Genomic DNA, 21,258 nt, shown 5'->3' on the forward strand with positions numbered 1-21,258 from the left:
CTCCCCAAGCACAACTACCTATTCCAACATTCTCCTTAGTAACATACCATTTTCCAAAAAAATTTTTAAACTTTAAACAATTTAATAGATATTTCACTTAAATTTCCATTTCCTATTTCAAATATTGTATCTATGTATGAATGTACTCACAAGCAAACAAACAAACAAGCAAAATAAATGTTAAGCCTCCACTTAATAGAGGTTGAGGCAGGTTATGAATGGTTGTCGTTGGAAATTGGAAACTCATGCCACTGATAAAATTTTAAAGAATAACAACAACAACAAAATGTATAAAGAGACAACTGTAAACAGACATAAATAAACACTACTAAAGAAAAGATGTAGGGAAGCAAGGGAGTGAGTGAGTAAATGCGAGAGAGAGGTTATGATTTTTACACAAACCAGCTGTATTTACTCTGGAAAACTCTGTTAAAAATACTCATTTCATTTCTACTGTTATTACGGCTTAACATAGGAAAATTCTGTTAACTTGAAATGGACAATGTTAAAAGAGTTGAAGTGTGTGAGGAAAATACTTATATAGTTTGTGGATTATATGTTGTTTTGTTTTTATGAAGAGACAAGGTTCTGGTGTGAAGGTTTATATGTTTGAAGATGTTTCACTGTTAGTAAAATACCGGCTTTTGAGGCATACACATTTAGGGAGCGCTTCCAATTGTTTTTATTTTGTTTGTTTTAAACTGAGTTTTTAACGTAATTTTCTTTTTATTTATTTTAGACCTTTATTTCCACCTGTTTGACAAGATTTAATTTGTTTTAGGTGGTGTGACCGAACAGTCATTATTGGAGAAGACTTATAAGAAAAGAAATTGAAAAATTTCTAATGAAAATTGTAGTTATCGATCACTAAGAAATTAACTCTAAAGAAAATTATGTATATGTTATCGATAACTAAGAAATTGTCTATAAAAAAAATTTTATATATATCGATAACTAGGAAATCATCTCTAAAGAAAATTTATAGTTATTGATAATAGGAATTTTTTCTAAAGAAATCGATAACAGATATTTTCAATAAAGAAAATTTTTATTTGTCTCTAAAGAAGATTTGTTATCGATAACTGAGAAATTTTCTATAAAGAAAATTTTTTGTTATCGATAACTGAGATTTTTCTCTAAAGAAAATCTTATAGTTATCGAAAACTAAAAAATTTTCTTTGGAGAAAATTTTTAAATTATCGATAACTTGGAAATTTTCTCTAAAGAAAATTTTGTAGTTATCGATAACTAAGAAATTTTCCATAAAGAAAATTTTTAGATATCGATAACTGAGTAATTTTCTATAAAAAAATTTATAGTTATCGATAACTAGGAATTTTCTCTAAAGAATATTTGTAGTTATCGATAACTTGGAAATTTTCTCTAAAAAAATTTATAGTTATCGATAACTAGGAATTTCCTCTAAAGAAAATTTTGTAGTTATCGATAACTAAGAAATTTTCTATAAATTAATTTTGTAGTTATCGATAACAAACAAATTTTGTATGAAGAAAATTAGTTATTGATAATAGGAATTTTTCGAAAGAAATCGATAACAGAGATATTTTCAGTAAAGAAAATTTTTATTTGTCTCTAAAGAAGATTTGTTATCGATAACTGAGAAATTTTCTATAAAGAAAATTTTTTTTTATCGATAACTGAGATTTTTCTCTAAAGAAAATCTTATAGTTATCGAAAACTAAAAAATTTTCTTTGGAGAAAATTTTTAAATTATCGATAACTTGGAAATTTTCTCTAAAGAAAATTTTGTAGTTATCGATAACTAAGAAATTTTCCATAAAGAAAATTTTTAGATATCGATAACTGAGTAATTTTCTATAAAAAAAATTATAGTTATCGATAACTAGGAATTTTCTCTAAAGAAAATTTGTAGTTATCGATAACTTGGAAATTTTCTATAAATTAATTTTGTAGTTATCGATAACAAACAAATTTTGTATGAAGAAAATTACTTTGTTATCGATAACTAGGAAATTTTCTCTAAAGAAAATGTTACAGTTATCGATAGCTAGGAAATCTTCTCTAATGAAAATTTTTAGATATCGATAACTGAGTAATTTTCTATAAAGAAAATTTGTTGTTATCGATAACTACGAAATTTTGTCTAAAAAATTTTTTTGATATCGATAACTGAGTAATTTTCTATATAGAAGTTTTGTAGTTATCGATAACTGAGAAATTTAGATATCGATAACTGAGTAATTTTCTACAAAGAAAATTTGTTATTATCGATAACTATATAGAAGATTTTTAAATATCGAAAATTTGTAGCTATCGATAACTGAGAAATTTTCTCTAAAGAAAATTTTGTAGTTATCGATAACTTAAAAATTTTCTATAAAGACATTTTTTATTGGAAATTTTCTCTAAAGAAATTTTTTATAGGAAATTTTTTCTAAAGAAAAATTATCGTTATCGATAACTAGGAATTTTCTTTAAAGAAAATTTATTGTTATCGATAACTGAGAAATTTTCGGTAAAAAAAAGTTTATAGTTATCGATAACTGAGTCATTTTTTATAAAAAAAATTTGTTGTTACCGATAACTGAGAAATTTTCTCTAAAGAAAATTTGTTGTTACCGATAATTAGGAAGTTTTGTCTATAGAATTTTTTTAGATATCGATAACTGAGTAATTTTCTATATAGAAGTTTTGTAGTTATCGATAACTAAGAAATTTTCTCTAAAGAAAATTTGTTGTAATCGATGACTGAGAAACTTTCTATAAAGAAAATTTGTAGTTATCGATAACTGAGAAATTTTCTCTAATGAAAATTTTGTAGTCATTAATAACTTAAAAATTTTCTATAAAGACATTTTTTATAGGAAATTTTCTCTAAAGAAAAATGATAGTTATCGATACCTAGGAACTTTCTTTAAAGAAAATTTATTGTTATCGATAACTGAGAAATTTTCGTTAAAGAAAATTTTATAGTTATCGATAACTGAGTCATTTTTTATAAAGAAAATTTGTAGTTATCGATAATTGAAAAATTTTCGATAAAGAAAATTTGTAGTTGTCGATAACTGAGAAATTTTCTATTAAAAAAAATTTGTAGTTATCGATATCTAGGAATTTTCTATAAAGAAATTTTGTAGTTATCGATAATTGAAAAATTTTCTATAAACAAATTTGAAGTTATCGATAACTGAGAAATTTTCTAGTTATTGATAACTAACTGCGAAATTTACTATGAAACAAATTTGTAATTATAGCTGAGAAATTTTCAATAAAGAAAATTCACAGTTATCGCTAACTAAAAATATTTGTCTTAAATAATTTTACAGTTATCGATAACTAGGAAATTTTCTCTACAGAAATTGTTTCTTCATTGAAAATTTCCCAAAATAAATTTTTTATTTGTCAATAACTAATGAAAAAAATCTATAAAAAACTATCCGAAAAACCTTCGTTTAATATACTCTTGAACACTTCTTTATTTATTTATGGTTTCTTGTTTTTTTTTTTTTTTTAAATTGAAACAGAAAATGAGGAAATTAAAATCCACTTCATCATCTGTCTTTTATGTTTTTCTTTCGTTTCTTCATAATGAATTCTTAAAGAGCATTATTTTTCTTGCAACTGCTTGAAACAAACGACGACCTATAAGATTAAAACCAAAGTGGAAGAAGGCACACACAATTTAATATATAGTATTTCATCAGCTGCTGCTTGCAACCAAATACTTGTAATTATTATTACTTTCGTATGTGCAACTTATATAGTCATCCATCCAAACGCAAGTCTGTCCGTCCGTCTGTCTGTCCATCTATTTGAGCACACACAACCACTGGCAGTAATCGCATTTGCAGTTCATAAGTGAAAAGAATATGTAGACAATAAATCCGAATAGAAACCGGTTTACTTGATGGAAAGGAGCTTGCATGAAACTCGTATCATGAATTACTTATTTTAAGATTAGAGAGGAATACAAATAAACAAATAAAAAAATTATGAGATAAACTGCACAAAGGAAAATTTTTGGTACGATTTGAAAATTTATAGTTTTGAGATTTTGAATATTTTCTGTATAATTGTTTACGAAAAAAGTTCCCTTAATAATTTTTCTTTTTAAATTCCTAATAAGTTTATTTTATTGAGATTGCAATAAAATTTAAATGCTTTCTTTCCAAATTAGAGATGCTACAAACTACTAATTGAGAATATTGTGTTGTATTTTCTATAAATGTCTGGCCAATGTTTCAGTTGTTATACGTATTGCTTTCCACTTGTTTTGTTTGTAAATTTACATGATTCGTATGAATGTATGAAAAACATTTCCTGTTCAATTTTGTTCTCATTCAACATCTTAATCCAAGTCAATTTGTCTGTTTTGTTTTGTTTCGTTTTGTTGGAGGAGCAGAAGGCATGTGCATTGCAACATGTAGTTCATATAGTTTAAACGTAGATACATAAAGAAGATGGTTGTTGTTGAAGTTGCAACAGCACTGCAGTTTTCCATTTAACATTTATGAATGTGTTGTACATGTTTTTCTAACAACTTGCACCAGAGACAATGTTTTACTGCAGGCTCTTCTCACTTGTATAGACTCATCAACTTAATTTAGTTACATAAATAAATATTTTTCATCTCTTTTTTATTGTATTTGTTGAATTTCCTGTTTAATATTTCAATTATAAAAGTGTTGAGATGCTTTTTCAAAGAGTGAATGCAAAATATTGTAAATAAATTAAATTTTTGGAAGAATAATTCTCCTTTATAGATAACTATGATTTATAATTGACAATTTTCTTTATAGAATTTTTCTCAGTTATCGATAACTACAAATTTTCTATAGAACAAATTTTTCAGTAATTGGTATTTACAAATTTTCTTTAGAGAAAATATCTCAATTATACATTTATTTATAAATTTTTTTTTTGGAGAAAATTTCTCAGTAATCGATAACTACAAATTTCCTTTAGAGAAAATTTCTCAGTTATCGATAACTACAAATTTCCTTTACAGAATTTTTTTAGAGAACTATTCTCAGTTATCGATAACTACAAATTTTATTTAGGGAAAATTTTATTTAGAAAAAACTTCTCAGTTATCGATACTACAAATTTTCATTAGAGAAAATTTCTCAGTTATCGATACTACAGATTTTCTTTAGAGACAATTTCTCAGTTATCGATAACTACCAATTTTCTTTAGAAAAAATTTGACAGTTATCGATAACTACAAATTTTCTTTAGAGAAAATTTCTCAGTTATCGATAACTACAAATTTTCTTTAGAGGCAATTTCTCAATTATCGATAACTACAAATTTTCTTTAGAGAAAATTTTTCAGTTATCGATAACTACAAATTTTCATTAGAGAAAATTTCTCAGTTATCGATACTACAGATTTTCTTTAGAGACAATTTCTCAGTTATCGATAACTACCAATTTTCTTTAGAGAAAATTTCTCAGTTATCGATAACTACAAATTTTCTTTAGAGGCAATTTCTCAATTATCGATAACTACAAATTTTCTTTAGAGAAAATTTTTCAGTTATCGATAACTACAAATTTTCTTTAGAGGTAATTTCACAGTTATCGATAACTATAAATTTTCTTTAGAGAAAATTGCTCTGATATCGATAACTACAAATTTTCTTTGGAGAAAATTTCTCAGTTATCGATAACAACAAATTTTATTTAGAGACAATTTTATAGTTATCGATAACTAAAAATTTTTCTTAAAGAAAATTTTTCAATTATCGTTAATTACAATTTTTCATTAGAGACAATTTCTCAGTTATCGATAACTAAAAATTTTCTTTAGAGAAGCTGTCTCAGCAATCAATAACTACAAATTTTATTCAGAGAAAATTTCTCAGTTATCGATAACTAAAAAATTTCTTTAGAGAAGCTGTCTCAGCAATCAATAACTACAAATTTTCTTCAGAGAAAATTTCTCAGTTATCGATAACTATACATTTTCTTTAGAGAAAATATATCAGTTATCGATAACTACAAATTTTCTTTGGAGAAAATTGCTCAGTTATCGATAAAAAAAAATCTTCTTTAGAAAAAATATCTCAATTATCGATAACTACAAATTTTATTTAGAGACAATTTTTCAGTTATCGATAACTACAAATTGTCTTTAGAAGCAATTTCACAGTTATCGATAACTATAAATTTTCTCAATTATCGATAACTACAAATTTTCTTTAGAGAAAATTTTTCAGTTATCGATAACTACAAATTTTCTTTAGAGGCAATTTCACAGTTATCGATAACTACAAATTTTCTATAGAGAAAATTTCTCAGTTATCGATAACTACAATTTTTCTTAAAGAAAATTTCTCAGTTATCGATAATTACCAGGGAAACCGGAAATATGCTCTAAAAAAAGCGTTTTAGGCGCTTTAAATATGCAGTAAAAACTTTAAAATATGCTCTTAAAATTTAAAAAATATGCTCTAAAAAAAACAAACTTTTACATAATATTTAACCAAAAAAAATTTACTTAAATTTTCAAATAAAAATCGTTGTCTATTGAAAACATTTTTAAATATAGAAAATGTTCTTTCGACATCAATTGATGTTACAGGAGCAAATTTAAAAGACAATATTTCTTTAACACTTGGACGGTTAAGTTTGAATTAGAACTAAAATTTGATATTTAGATGGAGCTATTATTAAAATAGTGCTTATTTTATATTAAAACAAGTAAGAGAGCTATATTCGGCTGTGCCGAATCTTATATACCCTTCACCTAATTATACTTCAAAATAAAAAATTTAAATATTTTTAGGTGAACAAAATTTTTTTTCAGTTTTTTCATTTTTTGGATAAAAAAATTTTTCGAATTGTTATTTTAAATTTTAAAAAAAATTTCTGTTTTTAAATTTTTTTTTTTGGTGAAATTTTTCAATTTTGAATTTTAAACAAAGGAAGTAAAAACCTGTAACACAACAGCGAAAAATAAGTAAGACAAAATTTGTTTTTGATAAACTCAAAATATGCTATTAAACAGTAAAATATGCTCTAAAACGCAAAATATGACATAAATATGCTCTTAAAACCAATATATGCAAAAATATGTATTTAAGGGTAAAATATGCAAAAATATGCACTAACAAATCGATGCCAAAATTCTTAAATAGTTCTGAAACGTGTAAATATCTTATCCATGTGCTCATTAGACTCACCAGAAAAAACATGCATTTGCATATTTTGGTTTCCCTGATAATTACAAATTTTCTTTAGAGAAAATTTCTTAGTTATCGATAAATACAAATTTTCATTAGAGACAATTTCTCAGTTATCGATAACTACAAATTTTCTTTAGAGAAGATGTCTCAGCAATCAATAACTACAAATTTTCTTCAGAGCAAATTTCTCAGTTATCGATAACTAAAAATCTTCTTTAGAAAAAATATCTCAATTATCGATAACTACAAATTTTTCAGTTATCGATAACTACAAATTTTCTTTAGAGGCAATTTCGATAACTATAAATTTTCTCAATTATCGATAACTATAAATTTTTTCAATTATCGATAACTACAAATTTTCTTTAGAGAAAATTTTTCAGTTATCGATAACTACAAATTTTCTTTAGATAAAATTTCTCAGTTATCGATAACTACAAATTTTCTTTAGAGAAAATTTCTCAGTTATCGATAACTACAAATTTTCTTTAGAGAAAATTTCTTAGTTATCGATAACAACAAATTTTATTTAGAGAGAATTTTATAGTTATCGATAACTAAAAATTTTTCTTAAAGAAAATTTCTCAGTTATCGATAATTACAAATTTTCATTAGAGACAATTTCTCAGTTATCGATAACTATAAATTTTCTTTAGAGAAATTTTCTCAGTTATCGCTAACTACAAATTTAGTTTTCCGAGAATTTCTCTGTTATCTGTAACTACATATTTTCTTTATAGAATCATCCTCTGTTATCAATAACTACAATTTTTTTCAAAGACAATTTCTTAGTTATCGATAGCTTCAAATATTCTTTATAGAATATATCTCAGTTATCGATACATGTTTGATAAAAAAACTTTTTGTATTTATGCACCTAAATACATACGATTATTAGACTACATTGTCTAATACTCATTCCATGTTAGCTTCAAGGGACCAACAACAGTAACCATCAAACAAAGTAGGTGAATCTTGGTTTAGGCCACATTTTATGTGAGTATTTTTTCTCATTGTTGCTTATAACTTATTACATCATTTGACCATATATTTTGTTGTTGTTTTTGTTATTGTAGTATTAAATTACTTACCTTCTTTTATAACACGTAATTGAAAGTTTCAATTTAAGAAAAACCATATTTTTGTGTTACTAGTAAATATGCTGGCTACACTCCTTTATAGTGTAGGAAAAACTGAACACTCCTTAAATTCATATTAACGTAACTGGTAATAAATTGTTTATAATACTAGGATATCAAAGTATTTATTTTGTTTTTGTCTTCTCTTCGCCATGACTTTAAGTTAAATAATACAGAGACCTATTGAAACACAAAAAAATAGTAGAAATATTTGTAAAACATTGTGATGAAGAGCCTCTTCATGGTTTGTGGCATGCAATAACCTGTTGTATGTGGCTATAATGAGTTTAGTTTTTATTTTTTTTTTTGGTATAAGAGTTTTAGCTTTGTACATCTTCATTGGTTTTACCACATCATTTTGTGTGTTTAAAGGAGTTTGCAACAGGTTTTTCTTGTGCCTTTTTATAAGGTAATAATTTTTAATCTGCTGGTATTACTGACCAAATTCAATATTGTTTTTAAAGTGGCTTGTTTTAGCAGCCAGTTAGTTGCCAAATTATTTAGTTTTTTTTATAATTAATTTGAAATGTGTTAAAATTAAAACCTTAATGTTTAGCATTTACAAAATTTGGGAAATACTAGCTAAGTTGTTTCAAATACTTCGCTATTCCCTGCTGCTTTAAATGCTATAACATTACCTTTAATCTTTACCATAACAAGCCTCTATATATATTAGAATCATGTCACTAAAACATTTTCTATTTCCTTTGTTTGCCTATGAATTTATAGCTATGCGTCTTGTAACCTACGTTCCATTTACAACAATCACAATTTATTTGTAGTCGTCTAAGATTTTTTTCACGTTTCTGCATGTGTCTTGCATCCAGTCACGTTTGTGTTACTTACCATTTAGTGTCCCATGCCAATATTTATGTTGTACATTCTACACTTCCATAAAGATTGATATGCCAATATTGGCTAGTGACACATACAAAGGTAAAATCAAATGGTACTAAGTGGATGGAGTAAGGTGGTGGGCAATATTCAATTGTAAGGGGAGGGAGGTGTTAAATTATTAGCATGAAAATTTAAACAATTAAGTCGTTTTTAAAAATAAATCATTTCTACAAAATTTATGAATCATAGTCTAGTCATAGTCTAGTCATAGTCTAGTCATAGTCTAGTCATAGTCTAGTCATAGTCTAGTCATAGTCTAGTCATAGTCTAGTCATAGTCTAGTCATAGTCTAGTCATAGTCTAGTCATAGTCTAGTCATAGTCTAGTCATAGTCTAGTCATAGTCTAGTCATAGTCTAGTCATAGTCTAGTCATAGTCTAGTCATAGTCTAGTCATAGTCTAGTCATAGTCTAGTCATAGTCTAGTCATAGTCTAGTCATAGTCTAGTCATAGTCTAGTCATAGTCTAGTCATAGTCTAGTCATAGTCTAGTCATAGTCTAGTCATAGTCTAGTCATAGTCTAGTCATAGTCTAGTCATAGTCTAGTCATAGTCTAGTCATAGTCTAGTCATAGTCTAGTCATAGTCATAGTCATAGTCATAGTCATAGTCTAGTCATAGTCTAGTCATAGTCTAGTCATAGTCATAGTCATAGTCATAGTCATAGTCATAGTCATAGTCATAGTCTAGTCATAGTCTAGTCATAGTCTAGTCATAGTCTAGTCATAGTCTAGTCATAGTCTAGTCATAGTCTAGTCATAGTCTAGTCATAGTCTAGTCATAGTCTAGTCATAGTCTAGTCATAGTCTAGTCATAGTCTAGTCATAGTCTAGTCATAGTCTAGTCATAGTCTAGTCATAGTCTAGTCATAGTCTAGTCATAGTCTAGTCATAGTCTAGTCATAGTCTAGTCATAGTCTAGTCATAGTCTAGTCATAGTCTAGTCATAGTCTAGTCATAGTCTAGTCATAGTCTAGTCATAGTCTAGTCATAGTCTAGTCATAGTCTAGTCATAGTCTAGTCATAGTCTAGTCATAGTCTAGTCATAGTCTAGTCATAGTCTAGTCATAGTCTAGTCATAGTCTAGTCATAGTCTAGTCATAGTCTAGTCATAGTCTAGTCATAGTCTAGTCATAGTCTAGTCATAGTCTAGTCATAGTCTAGTCATAGTCTAGTCATAGTCTAGTCATAGTCTAGTCATAGTCTAGTCATAGTCTAGTCATAGTCTAGTCATAGTCTAGTCATAGTCTAGTCATAGTCTAGTCATAGTCTAGTCATAGTCTAGTCATAGTCTAGTCATAGTCTAGTCATAGTCTAGTCATAGTCTAGTCATAGTCTAGTCATAGTCTAGTCATAGTCTAGTCATAGTCTAGTCATAGTCTAGTCATAGTCTAGTCATAGTCTAGTCATAGTCTAGTCATAGTCTAGTCATAGTCTAGTCATAGTCTAGTCATAGTCTAGTCATAGTCTAGTCATAGTCTAGTCATAGTCTAGTCATAGTCTAGTCATAGTCTAGTCATAGTCTAGTCATAGTCTAGTCATAGTCTAGTCATAGTCTAGTCATAGTCTAGTCATAGTCTAGTCATAGCTTCATAGTCTAGTCATAGTCTAGTCATAGTCTAGTCATAGTCTAGTCATAGTCTAGTCATAGTCTAGTCATAGTCTAGTCATAGTCTAGTCATAGTCTAGTCATAGTCTAGTCATAGTCTAGTCATAGTCTAGTCATAGTCTAGTCATAGTCTAGTCATAGTCTAGTCATAGTCTAGTCATAGTCTAGTCATAGTCTAGTCATAGTCTAGTCATAGTCTAGTCATAGTCTAGTCATAGTCTAGTCATAGTCTAGTCATAGTCTAGTCATAGTCTAGTCATAGTCTAGTCATAGTCTAGTCATAGTCTAGTCATAGTCTAGTCATAGTCTAGTCATAGTCTAGTCATAGTCTAGTCATAGTCTAGTCATAGTCTAGTCATAGTCTAGTCATAGTCTAGTCATAGTCTAGTCATAGTCTAGTCATAGTCTAGTCATAGTCTAGTCATAGTCTAGTCATAGTCTAGTCATAGTCTAGTCATAGTCTAGTCATAGTCTAGTCATAGTCTAGTCATAGTCTAGTCATAGTCTAGTCATAGTCTAGTCATAGTCTAGTCATAGTCTAGTCATAGTCTAGTCATAGTCTAGTCATAGTCTAGTCATAGTCTAGTCATAGTCTAGTCATAGTCTAGTCATAGTCTAGTCATAGTCTAGTCATAGTCTAGTCATAGTCTAGTCATAGTCTAGTCATAGTCTAGTCATAGTCTAGTCATAGTCTAGTCATAGTCTAGTCATAGTCTAGTCATAGTCTAGTCATAGTCTAGTCATAGTCTAGTCATAGTCTAGTCATAGTCTAGTCATAGTCTAGTCATAGTCTAGTCATAGTCTAGTCATAGTCTAGTCATAGTCTAGTCATAGTCTAGTCATAGTCTAGTCATAGTCTAGTCATAGTCTAGTCATAGTCTAGTCATAGTCTAGTCATAGTCTAGTCATAGTCTAGTCATAGTCTAGTCATAGTCTAGTCATAGTCTAGTCATAGTCTAGTCATAGTCTAGTCATAGTCTAGTCATAGTCTAGTCATAGTCTAGTCATAGTCTAGTCATAGTCTAGTCATAGTCTAGTCATAGTCCTAGTCATAGTCTAGTCATAGTCTAGTCATAGTCTAGTCATAGTCTAGTCATAGTCTAGTCATAGTCTAGTCATAGTCTAGTCATAGTCTAGTCATAGTCTAGTCATAGTCTAGTCATAGTCTAGTCATAGTCTAGTCATAGTCTAGTCATAGTCTAGTCATAGTCTAGTCATAGTCTAGTCATAGTCTAGTCATAGTCTAGTCATAGTCTAGTCATAGTCTAGTCATAGTCTAGTCATAGTCTAGTCATAGTCTAGTCATAGTCTAGTCATAGTCTAGTCATAGTCTAGTCATAGTCTAGTCATAGTCTAGTCATAGTCTAGTCATAGTCTAGTCATAGTCTAGTCATAGTCTAGTCATAGTCTAGTCATAGTCTAGTCATAGTCTAGTCATAGTCTAGTCATAGTCTAGTCATAGTCTAGTCATAGTCTAGTCATAGTCTAGTCATAGTCTAGTCATAGTCTAGTCATAGTCTAGTCATAGTCTAGTCATAGTCTAGTCATAGTCTAGTCATAGTCTAGTCATAGTCTAGTCATAGTCTAGTCATAGTCATAGTCTAGTCATAGTCTAGTCATAGTCTAGTCATAGTCTAGTCATAGTCTAGTCATAGTCTAGTCATAGTCTAGTCATAGTCTAGTCATAGTCTAGTCATAGTCTAGTCATAGTCTAGTCATAGTCTAGTCATAGTCTAGTCATAGTCTAGTCATAGTCTAGTCATAGTCTAGTCATAGTCTAGTCATAGTCTAGTCATAGTCTAGTCATAGTCTAGTCATAGTCTAGTCAATAGTCTAGTCATAGTCTAGTCCTAGTCTATAAATAGTCTAGTCATAGTCTAGTCATAGTCTAGTCATAGTCTAGTCATAGTCTAGTCATAGTCTAGTCATAGTCTAGTCATAGTCTAGTCATAGTCTAGTCCTAGTCTATAAATAGTCTAGTCATAGTCTAGTCATAGTCTAGTCATAGTCTAGTCATAGTCTAGTCATAGTCTAGTCCTAGTCTATAAATAGTCTAGTCATAGTCTAGTCATAGTCTAGTCATAGTCTAGTCCATAGTCTAGTCATAGTCTAGTCCTAGTCTAGTCCTAGTCTAGTCATAGTCTAGTCATAGTCTAGTCATAGTCTAGTCATAGTCTAGTCATAGTCTAGTCATAGTCTAGTCATAGTCTAGTCATAGTCTAGTCATAGTCTAGTCATAGTCTAGTCATAGTCTAGTCATAGTCTAGTCATAGTCTAGTCATAGTCTAGTCATAGTCTAGTCATAGTCTAGTCATAGTCTAGTCATAGTCTAGTCATAGTCTAGTCATAGTCTAGTCATAGTCTAGTCATAGTCTAGTCATAGTCTAGTCATAGTCTAGTCATAGTCTAGTCATAGTCTAGTCATAGTCTAGTCATAGTCTAGTCATAGTCTAGTCATAGTCTAGTCATAGTCTAGTCATAGTCTAGTCATAGTCTAGTCATAGTCTAGTCATAGTCTAGTCATAGTCTAGTCATAGTCTAGTCATAGTCTAGTCATAGTCTAGTCATAGTCTAGTCATAGTCTAGTCATAGTCTAGTCATAGTCTAGTCATAGTCTAGTCATAGTCTAGTCATAGTCTAGTCATAGTCTAGTCATAGTCTAGTCATAGTCTAGTCATAGTCTAGTCATAGTCTAGTCATAGTCTAGTCATAGTCTAGTCATAGTCTAGTCATAGTCTAGTCATAGTCTAGTCATAGTCTAGTCATAGTCTAGTCATAGTCTAGTCATAGTCTAGTCATAGTCTAGTCATAGTCTAGTCATAGTCTAGTCATAGTCTAGTCATAGTCTAGTCATAGTCTAGTCTAGTCATAGTCTAGTCATAGTCTAGTCATAGTCTAGTCATAGTCTAGTCATAGTCTAGTCATAGTCTAGTCATAGTCTAGTCATAGTCTAGTCATAGTCTAGTCATAGTCTAGTCATAGTCTAGTCATAGTCTAGTCATAGTCTAGTCATAGTCTAGTCATAGTCTAGTCATAGTCTAGTCATAGTCTAGTCATAGTCTAGTCTAGTCATAGTCTAGTCATAGTCTAGTCATAGTCTAGTCATAGTCTAGTCATAGTCTAGTCATAGTCTAGTCATAGTCTAGTCATAGTCTAGTCATAGTCTAGTCATAGTCTAGTCATAGTCTAGTCATAGTCTAGTCATAGTCTAGTCATAGTCTAGTCATAGTCTAGTCATAGTCTAGTCATAGTCTAGTCATAGTCTAGTCATAGTCTAGTCATAGTCTAGTCATAGTCTAGTCATAGTCTAGTCATAGTCTAGTCATAGTCTAGTCATAGTCTAGTCATAGTCTAGTCATAGTCTAGTCATAGTCTAGTCATAGTCTAGTCATAGTCTAGTCATAGTCTAGTCATAGTCTAGTCATAGTCTAGTCATAGTCTAGTCATAGTCTAGTCATAGTCTAGTCATAGTCTAGTCATAGTCTAGTCATAGTCTAGTCATAGTCTAGTCATAGTCTAGTCATAGTCTAGTCATAGTCTAGTCATAGTCTAGTCATAGTCTAGTCATAGTCTAGTCATAGTCTAGTCATAGTCTAGTCATAGTCTAGTCATAGTCTAGTCATAGTCTAGTCATAGTCTAGTCATAGTCTAGTCATAGTCTAGTCATAGTCTAGTCATAGTCTAGTCATAGTCTAGTCATAGTCTAGTCATAGTCTAGTCATAGTCTAGTCATAGTCTAGTCATAGTCTAGTCATAGTCTAGTCATAGTCTAGTCATAGTCTAGTCATAGTCTAGTCATAGTCTAGTCATAGTCTAGTCATAGTCTAGTCATAGTCTAGTCATAGTCTAGTCATAGTCTAGTCATAGTCTAGTCATAGTCTAGTCATAGTTTAGTCATAGTCTAGTCATAGTCTAGTCATAGTCTAGTCATAGTCTAGTCATAGTCTAGTCATAGTCTAGTCATAGTCTAGTCATAGTCTAGTCATAGTCTAGTCATAGTCTAGTCATAATTAATTTGAGAATGGAATACATTTAATTTAGATTCATAGAGTAAGAGTTCCTTGTGTTCCCCAGCTCTGTTCCTTCTTTAAACATTTAAGTATATAAAACGTTGACGTTTAATCAAACAACAAAAAAAACCTCTAAAGATAATTGAAAGTAAACTTCAGAAATATTTGATATAAAAGCTGAAGAAACAACAAAAACAAATTATATAATTGGCTAAAAGAAAGACAAAAAGTTTTGAAAATCCAGAAAAACACAACACAAGAAGTGGAAATAAAAATCTTAAGAATACAATGCATTTTTTGTAAAATATAAATTTTTAGTTCTTTGCTGTTTTTTTGTCTAACTACTAAATTGCACAGTACCCCAGGGACAACTGCAAGATAGAGAAGAAAAGGTAAAAGAAAAGGTAAATCAAACGAGAGGTGGATGAGAAGTATTGGGTGAGAAATACTTCTGAAGTTCTTTAAAAGGTGAAAATAGTTCCAGGTTATTATACTTTACTATCTACCTGCGTATTCCCACTTTTCTTTGGTTATATCTCTCACCAATTGCAGAAGAAGATAAAAAGTAAAATACTCTGTGGCTTTCATTTTAAAAGCTATAAATTCTAAACAGTTTTCTTAAAGAATTATACTATTTAACTATTACACTGATACTCTACACTTTGTTTTAGAGTACAAAGTGAGATTCATAAGAACTTCTGTAAATATTTATATAAAGGATATTTCTATTAGAAGACTAATTTTCTCAAATCTGCTACGATCGATTACATTACTTTATTTAAATTATTAGTAGCATGTCAATAAAGTTTAACCCTCTGACTCTATTTCCCACTTAATTTTATTTAAATTTCCTTTATATGCTGTCAGTGCTGGACATGACATTATAAACAAAATTCCAGATAATCTGAGTATGGTGTGGTTTTTCCTTTAAATGCATGCAACTTAAAGTAATATTGAAATCTGGTCTACCTTGTTTGGTTTGGTGCTGCAACCAACACATCTTGGTAAAAATACCTCTTGGCCAAAGACAAAAGCAAAAAGTGAAATGAAATAATTGACACAGGTAGATAAATGCAAGTAAACAAAGAAAAATAAATTTAAATCATCAACAGGACAAAGAATGGGAAGTGGAAGAGTAAAGTTTGCAAGCAAAATGTAAATTTTGAATTTCTATAACAATTCTTAAATAATATTCTCTATTAACTAAAATATTTATTTTCTGCATTTCCCTTATGAAATCTATAAAAATAATAAATAATATATTCCCATAATTTACCAATTTTAAACAATTTTCGTCCAAGACTTTGAACTTAAATGCCATCCCCTATCGTAAAGCAATTTTCGGCATCATTTAAGCCAAAGTCAGATTTAAACTTTTTTCATAAATATTTTCTATTTGATGCCATAATTTATACAAATTTCAAACATTTTACTTTATTTATTTTTTTCTTTATTATAAGTTTGAGTGCAATCATACATTCTTTTTTGCGCCAAGGATCTTATAGATTTGTCACAATAAAATAGGAAAAATTGTTCAATGTGAAAATGTACGTAATTCATGATTTGCTTTTTATTTTTTGCTCTGCAGTCATGAATTTAATAGTTAAATATTTGAAAGCACGAATTTTTTTTATCGCACATGCATACAAATAAAAGCGATTTGTAAAAAGTGGAGCCAAGAGTGAGAAAACTAAAGTTGTAGATACATATTGAATAGAAATTTATGACTTTTTACCAAAAAACAAATGACAGTTTAAGTTTAAAGGATGGTAATGTTAAAGAGGAATGAGATAATATGGAAAAATAGATGAAAGTGTTTAGAAAAAAATGGACTTTTTTAAGCAATTAAATCGGGTACTCGAATCAGTTTATGATAACCTTCACCACGAGTGGCAAAAGTGTGAGTAAGGTTATCATTCCGTTTGTAATTTTCACATTTTTCATTTGCGATCCAATAAATCATATAAATTCTGAATCGTTACAGACAGCGAAGTCGATCTAGACATGCCCGTCTATATGTTGAAATCAACTTTCCGAAGCCACCAAATAGCTTACATAAATGATTGATACATAAATATATCCCCTATAGACCCGAATCGGTTTTTATTTAAAATCGCCCCAGAAATGGCTGAGATATATCATTTTACACCAAACTTTTTTTCAACAATTTTTTTAACCAACATTTTTCACCACAGTTTTTCAACCATTTGACCATGGTGGAGGTGATCCAGACGAATATTCACCATCCTAAAGCAGAATCTGCTGTACAAATCCTCCACATTGTAGAAAATGGGGAGGACATTGCTTTGGTTCAAGAGCTTTGGATATGCAATGGCGAAATCTGTGGACTCAACGCAACAGGGTACAAACTTTTGTGCATAAAAGGCACAGGCAAAATAAGATCTAGCATACTGGTTAAAAACCATCTTAATATCTTCATTCTAACTGATTATAGTGATGAAGATAATGTAACTTCTGCATGGGTGTCAAGGATATCTCATATCTGGTTCCTGTCATTATATATGGCGCTCGATCAGGCCAATCCACCACCCCAATCGTAATCCTGTGGTCATAGGATCTAAAGCCAATGCTCATCATGTTGTCTGGGGAAGCTCAGACACCAATGTTCGAGGTGAAGTTTTATTAAACTTCATATTCGACTCTAATCTAGTGGTAGTCACCATATGTTCAGAACCTACTTTTCGCAAATAAACAAAAGGTTCTTTATGTTACGCTTGTCAGTGCAAGCCACTCCTACATGATTAGAACTGGAAGGTTTCAGATGATTGTTCGCTCTCTGATCATCGTTATGTATTATTTTTGATCTAAAGGAAATCGGATGGGATTGTACTCTTTTTGAATAGAAGGAAGGCAAGACGAATCCTATCTGAACTCCTTCCCCAACCCGAAATGACATTGAGTTTATTGTAAGTTATGTAGCTAACGAGCTCCATAACTGAAGCTACTGTAAATACTTGCGCTCTTTCTGTAAGAAGAGGTAATTGGCGACCACTCTGGTGGTGTCCAGGAATAGCGCACTCCAGAAAGAGATATCACAGACTCTTCAATGAGGCTAAGAGATCAGGCGACTGGTCACCTTATAAGTCGTCATTGAATAAATTCAAAAATCTGGTCAGAAACGCAAAGCGGAAGTCATGGAAAGACATTTGCAGCTCTTCAGAGAATAGCGGATTGCGTAAGATTCTGTATAAATCTCCAACCGTTCAAGGATACATCGAAAAACGGAACGGTAAATGGACCACTCCTAGAATTAAGACATTTGAAGTGCTCATGGACACTTATTTCCCGGGAAGCCTGCCATTAACTACGTCATATAAATCCTAATCGAATAATTGGACTTCATCCTCAATTGAGATTAACCAGAATAAGTTACTTTGGGCCATACGGATCATTGATCCAAACAAATCTCCAGGCCTCGATAGTGTTATAGCGACTGATCTGCAAAACAACGCAGATCTCATCACTTTTCTGATAGCAATTAATCAAGTCTGTCTCTTATGGTCTAATACAAGCAATAGTTGGACCGAATGTAATGTGAACTTCATCCCGAAGGCTTGCCTGCCTTCACTCTAAGGCAAGGGACTTCAGACCGATAAGTCTAAGTCCAGGGATGATCAGTTGAGATGGCACTTCACCCACTAGTACGATACATCGAGACATCCATTGAATGTGCAATTACACACTCGTGGTCTATTTGGATATAGAAGGAGCCTTCAATAATTGGAAAGCTGCAACCATAATATCAGCCCTATGCTCTATAGAACTTGAACAATCCATTATTAGGTTGATTAGGTACCCTTTGAATTTAGCGATCATTGAAACGACTGCTAGATTCCCCAAAAGATATCCCAAGGGGATATCCCATCTCCATTCTTATGCAACTTGCCCTTGAACTGTCTGCTTAGAATATTTGATTAACTAAACTACAAAACTGTCGCCTATGCGGATGACGTAGCAATGACAGTTTCAGGGATACCTCTGGGCACGATATCGTACCGACTGGAGACGGCACTATAAATAGTAAATTGATGGTGCATGGATAGTGGTTCGAGTGTAAATCCTAACAGAACTGAACCTGTGTTGTTCTCAATGAAGACTAAGATCCCTTATTTTACGCTACCCCGATTGAGCGGAACCGAATTGTCGCTCTCGGATAGTGCAAAATACTTGGGCATTATACTCAATGGGAAATTATCCTGAAAACTCAATACTGCGGCAAGAGCATATATCTGCAAAAAGGTCATAGGCACGAGATGGGGTATTATACCATGGAATATGAACTGGATAGTCGACACGTTCACTAAACCGATATTATTCTATGGGGGTTCTGTCTGGTGGAAGACAATGGATAGGTCGCGTACTACCGAGACAAAGTTGCTTTTCACATCTTTAAACTTGTCTGAACACGGTCTTTAGGCTCAACATGCGCTTAATAGGAAGTATTCAAAATCTTCCTGATTGTATTGTTTATTGCACCCTTAGGCCCTTTTTATTGAGGAACTACGGTTTTTCAATCCCGTCCAGTATGGAATCTGATGATGATCTTCCCCTTAGTTTAATGGGCTATCCATCTTTACGGATGGTTCCAAAAAAGGGAATAGAGTGGGCGGAGATGTCTTCCTTCCTGAATTTGGGTTGAGAATGTCCTTTAGACTCCCAAATGGATGTAGTATTATTCAGGCCTAGGTATCCACCATTACGAGAGCGGCCAAATAGCTTAGATATTACAGGATATCTGGTAGGGATATTCGAGGAATAACAAAATGTAGGAAAAAAAGAGATCGGGTAGTCGAATCAGTTTATTACACTCTTCATTATATGTCGCTAGGGTGTATATAAGTTTGTCATTCCGTTTGTAATTTCCCTAATGGATGTAGTGTTATTCAGGCTTAGGAATCCGCCATTAGAAGAGCGGTCAAATGTCTCAGATATCCCTAAATGAGATGGCGAGTCATTCAACAGTTGTACTCCAATGGGTAACTGGACACAGGAATAATGAAGGCAATTGCATGGCTGATAACTTGGCGAGAATAAGAGCCTCGATGTCGGAAGATGATATAGACTTCCTTTTGTTATTCCACTGTCGATGTGTAATCAACGGATAAATAATGTATAATTACTATGAACATGCCCAAACAAGTTGGAGCAATGAATCAACTCTACTTGGTTTGCAACGAATACGAGTTTACAATATGGTGGCGATGATCACCTGTATAGAGAAAACAGATTCGTGGTAGCAACCGAATTTGTTGCCAATCGAATGATTCGGTTGCACACATAGAATTTTTCGGTTCTATCAAGAGAAAGTTAGTTGATAAAGAAGAATTTCGATTGAAGCAACCAATCTTTTGTAACCTCTTCTAAAATTTTGTAGCCACAACTGTATAATTCAGTCACATTGGTAGAATCATTCGATTGGCAATATATTCGGTTGCTATCACAAATCTGTTTTCTCTGTGTGGCATTGTACTTTCGGTACCCATGCTGCAAAACTTGGGCTGCCTCACCATAACTTCTGCAGTAGTTAGAGGAGGAAGATACCTTCTTGCACTTCTTTTGCAATTGTCCGGCACTGGGTGATCTACGTGCCAGGCTTTTAGGGAATCTCTCCGAATTATCTGGGAAGGAATTAAGGTGTACAGATGTCTTTATTAGGAAAGCAGATGTTTAATAAGACCGGGCACGCAAATGGAACCTCATAGAGGCCACATATCTATCGCATGATGGTCTGTGCTCTTCCAATTCTTCTCTACTCTAACGCCTCTAACATCAATCGTAGTATACAGTCAAATTAGTTCCCTTATATAATCTTTATATAACCTTGAATTATTAAAACCGACTACTCAGTACTCACTGTTTCTTACAACACTTTTTCACACTACTCAGGCAAAAATCCAACAAAACCAAATGCTCCTCCTCTGCCACTGACAACTAAAGTTTTCCGAATGCATTATTTCAGTGTGCACTGAAATGTCAAAATTGTTTGCACATACAAAATTTTGTGTCCAACATTGCGACATTTATTGATACGAAACGTTTCGAATCGTAAACAATTTTAAGACAATTATTAACGATTTTCTTGCTTCAGTCTTCAACTGCCTGAGCATTTAAAACGAAAGTGTTGTCCTCTTGCAGATTCACTCATTTTCACTTAATGGGAAATTTCATTATGCAGTAGTTTCTTTTTATGTTTGTGTGTGTGTTGGCATTTTGGTTGGATACAAGAGTATTTTATGCATAAATTATTTGTTCGATCGTCCACTTTCTTTTGCAGTAAGTAGAGAAGAAATTTATTTCTTAAATTTAATTTCATTTTGGGGTTTATTGTAAAGGACAATAACATGTTTAATGCAATATAAAATACAGACATAAATGTGTTCAGGGGAGACACTCAAAGAAATTTGTGGAATGTA

Source organism: Calliphora vicina, chromosome 4 (genome assembly GCF_958450345.1).
Source record: "Calliphora vicina chromosome 4, idCalVici1.1, whole genome shotgun sequence".
NCBI lineage: Eukaryota > Metazoa > Arthropoda > Insecta > Diptera > Calliphoridae > Calliphora > Calliphora vicina.